The 4,520-nt window shown below is 36.5% G+C and overlaps 1 protein-coding gene across 1 annotated transcript in view; it reads right to left on the bottom strand.

Moving 5' to 3' along the window:
- Positions 1 to 4,407: 4,407 nt before the first annotated feature.
- GAA1 (glycosylphosphatidylinositol anchor attachment 1) overlaps positions 4,408 to 4,520 on the bottom strand; it is a 15,762-nt gene continuing 15,649 nt past the window's right edge. Inside the window, exon 13 of the mRNA XM_027371654.2 lies at positions 4,408 to 4,520. This exon is cut by the window's right edge and continues 730 nt beyond it. The gene's annotated coding sequence lies outside the window, so the exon portion shown is untranslated.

Raw genomic sequence — 4,520 nt, 5'->3', positions numbered from 1 at the left:
GATATCGGTAGTGGGCGGAATTGAGGGGGTTAGGTTGTGTTGGGAGGGGTGTAGGGGAAATGTGAGCAGGAGGGGGATGGATATCGGCAGTCACTTCGAGTGTGGAGGGAGCATGAGTTGTGGAATCTTGTGTTTCAAGCATATAGTTTTGGATATCTTCCATAGTTTCTGCAGTGTTGGTTGGACAGTTTTGTGAGACAAAGGTTTTCTTATGAGGGGGGAAGAGGAGACGTGTCTGAGAAATAAAGGCAAAGGTAGGTGGAGGTGAGTGGGCGATACGGCTTTTAGTCGGTCTGCTGCGGGTAGTGCGGGGAGGGAAAAGGGACGGTGTTGGGGCTGTAGTTTAGAAAAGCAAAAGAATTTTACTGGGAGAGGTAGACTGTAGATGCGGAAGTGGGGAAGTAAGTAGGTATAGGGGAGGGTGTAGGAACATCTTGAGGTGGAGGGGAAGGAGCAGAGCGAGCGACATTAGTCTAGAGTAGATAGTATAAGTCGGCGTGCTTCCTGGCTTCACGTAAAGCGAGACCATTTTTATATCGGAGAGTTGCTACCTCAGACTCGAACTTGTAAGTGGGACAGCATCTATAAAATACATTATGGAGGCCGCCGCAGTTAGCACATGTGCGTCTTTGTGCAGGGAACTTCGATCGGTTATGACCGGGTTGGGCACAGAGGGGGCATCGGTCTGTGGAGCGGCAGTGTTTGGTAGGATGTCCAAATCGCCAACAGTTTTAACATTGACGGGGAGGAGGTTGGTATGGTCGAACAGGGAGGGATTGTCCACCAACGTAGATACGAAAGGGAAGGTCATGTGTACTAGTAGAATGTAATTTTGGCAATGTTGGTGGGTTTCTTTCGATGACCTCTAGAAGGAATGGAGTAACATTGTACTGATATCACATCGCGGTCTTTCAGGCAGCCAAGTAGTCTCCACAATCTGACCAATCGATATCCATAGGACAGCTTGCTGGGGAGATAGAGACAGTTCCGGTACAAGTATTAAGAGTTGGATGAGGTTCTGCAGGGATGGGATTGCCAAAGAGATCTGTTGGATTTGATGGTGCTATAGCTTCAGTTTCAGATGTAACTGTTAAGAGACGGGAACGATCGGGTCGGGTACGGAAGGGCTCTGCCCATTTGCTCTTGGAAACATTGTTGAAAGAGAAGGGTGTTGCCTGAGTAAGGAGCTGTAGGGGGGATCACGAAAAATCGGTCCCATTTGGCTGGGCTAAATAGAGCACTTAAGATATTGGTAGAGTTGTGGGTGATAGAAGGGGGGACGTGTGGAAGAGGGAGTATTGTTGAGAGGGTAGTATTACGGAGAAATGGAGAATAAGGCTGTAAGGTAGTAATAAGGGATGAGGATTGGTGAAGAAGGCTGTGGGGGTGGAGTTGATGAAGTTGAAGAAGTTGGGAGAGTAGGAGTCTCGACTTGGGTGGATAATGCACTAGTAGGCACTGTGGCGTGGGTAGTAGCTGTAGTGTTCAGAGTCGTGGTCAAGAGAGAGCCTGGGGTCAGGGAGCTGGGAGGGTTTGAATCGGTGGGTCTATTTGATGAGGGGATAAGCCTCATTGCCTCTAATATGGGTACTACTTCATTATTACTGCCTATGGGAAGCCTTGGCTATGCTGGGGAAATAAACAGTCCACCCCTCAAGGTCCCTTTGAGGGGTAAGGGCTAAACAGCAAAACGGGAATACCGTGCCCATGATTCCCTCTGGCCGTTCAGGACTGGTACAAAGTCAGCCTTTCATCCTTTCAGTACAGCTCTAACACCTTAGGAAGTAGATAGTAGAAGGGGGTGGAGAAGGGATGGAAACGAAAGAGCTGGAGGGAGAAAAGGCCATGCAAAATTAGTTGAGTTGAGGGCCGAGGCCCTAGGCAGGGGAGATCCCTGCACTGGGTCTCAGTCTCCGTCTCCTAAACCCCCCACGACAACAAAGGATTGTGGGGTGGGGGGTACAGTCAGGAAGAAATTGAATGACACGGAATGATGATACAACGCGGGGATACGCGACAGGTGGGTACAATACTGTTACACTGTATCGTATCATAGGGTGTTACGCAACGATGATACGTGGTTATGCAACAAGTGCGTACCCATCTTTAAACACCGTAAACAGCTTGTCACAATGACTGTCACCTAATGTTAGAGAGCGTCAAAGTTAGAGACTGAAAATAGGAGACAGAGACGAAGAACTGATAGACGTACTTATTACAACTTTTCCCTTGCTATTACATTGTTGGTGTGTTGTTTACTTCAATATTTTAGACCAATGTTATGGTATTCTATAACTGTAACATTAGCTTTTATATCACATACATTCATTCATAACTCATTATTACTTATAGAGACCGAAATGGTAAAAATAGTACAAATTACCGTTTCTCTCTTGTGGGACTTTATTTTCTATAAACAATAATAAAAACTGTTAACTGCTACCAGATAATTGTTGTCAACACAAAACAATATCCAATATTCCCCACTTGATTAATAATGGAATGCCATTTATAAGTCACGCACATTGAGATACATATGGTCCTAAGATTACCAACAGTTCATTTAAATAAGTATAAATACATACATCTTATCATTGATGACACAAACTGTATATTTTGTAAATGAGTGAAATGAAAATGCTTCATTACATCAAAAGTATGCAAGTTTCACAACCTAGTCACATTCTTTGGTCCTCTCTGGCAATGCAAGTGAGAATTATCTACATATATATGTGAGTGTATATATATATATATATATATATATATATATATATATATATATATATATATATATATATATATATATATGTATATATGTATATATGTATATATATATATATATATATATATATATATATATATATATATATATATATATATGTATATATGTATATATATGTATATATATAGACTCACTCACATTATGGGTTTTTCTACCATATATATATATATATATATATATATATATATATATATATATATATACATATATATATATATATATATATATATATATATATATATATATATATATATATATATATACATGTATATATATATATATATATATATATATATACATGTATATATATATATACATGCATGTATATATATATATATATATATATATATATATATATATATATATCTAAATATATATATATATATATATATATACATGTATATATATATATATATATATATATATATATATATATATATATATATATATATATATATATATATATATATATACATACATACATACACACACATACTGTATATCATTTATATAATCAATAAAAAAGCAGAATGTGCTCTAATTGCCTCACCCAAAATGCTGTTAAGTTTATCATGACAAAATCATACCCATTCCTAAAGTTCAGCATATAAATATGACACTGTTTACAAAATCATCATGTTCTTCAAACAACAGGTTCTGAAACTCACTTGACTAGTGCATCTCTCATTCCTCCATATTTTTTTCTAATATTATTTACAAAGGACAAGTACAACATATTTTGTGGCTACTCATTCACACCTTCCTTGCATACAGGAGCTGGCCCTTATGCTTCTCTCTGTGTACATTTGATACCCCTATTAGCTGAGTGTGTGATGGATTGTGGTATTTCATGCCTCAAATAAGTTTATTTTGAAGAAGAGGAAGAGGAAGACGAAGAGGAAGAAATGGAAGAAGAAAAAGAAGAAGAAAAAAAAAGGACTGACACAACCTTATCCACATCTTTACAGCTTGTTCTGTAACAGCAGATAAGAGGTTTTAGTGGATGGAATCAGGCACAGGCCCACCTCCTACTCAATAATGCGGAAATAATTTTATGGTAATCAAATGAAGTACTTGAAAAGAAATGACAAAAACTGTGAAGTACTGTATTCTGTCACCTTTGATATTCAAATTTGTTTTTGATGGCTCTTGTTTCTATTGTTGCCCTTGCTGAAGGTAGAAATGTTTTTCTTTCCATATGTGCATGCTCACTGGCATAAGTAACATTAAATGTTATCAAACACTGCTGGTTTCTAGTTTTCAAATCTTCATTAAATCATGTGTGTATTTCATCTTAAAAAATCCTCAGTGTTCAACAATGTTCAATATTGCTTTTGCTAGCAATACTGATTTACAAACTTTGACAGCCTCCAGTTTACAATCTCATATCCAAAACAGTTAAAAAGACAAATACATACATATATATATATATATATATATATATATATATATATATATATATATATATATATATATATATATATATACATATATATCTAAATGTATAAGTGTGTATGTGTATGTACACAAACAGAAAAACACATAAACACAAACAGAAACACACACACAAAGAAGAAGAAAACAAATGTAAATATACATAAATTGGTTAGTTAAAAAGTTTCGGATAACCACTGAATACCTTTTTATAGACACTGAGAAAAAAGAAATATACAATAATGGAAACAAGCACATCATCTGTTTATATTATATATACTGTATATTTATATATATTAGAATA

The sequence above is a fragment of the Penaeus vannamei genome, chromosome 19 (genome assembly GCF_042767895.1).
Source record: "Penaeus vannamei isolate JL-2024 chromosome 19, ASM4276789v1, whole genome shotgun sequence".
In the NCBI taxonomy this organism is placed as follows: Eukaryota; Metazoa; Arthropoda; class Malacostraca; order Decapoda; family Penaeidae; genus Penaeus; species Penaeus vannamei.
Note: the sequence above shows the minus strand (reverse complement) of the source record. Positions and strands in the feature narration are given on the sequence as shown.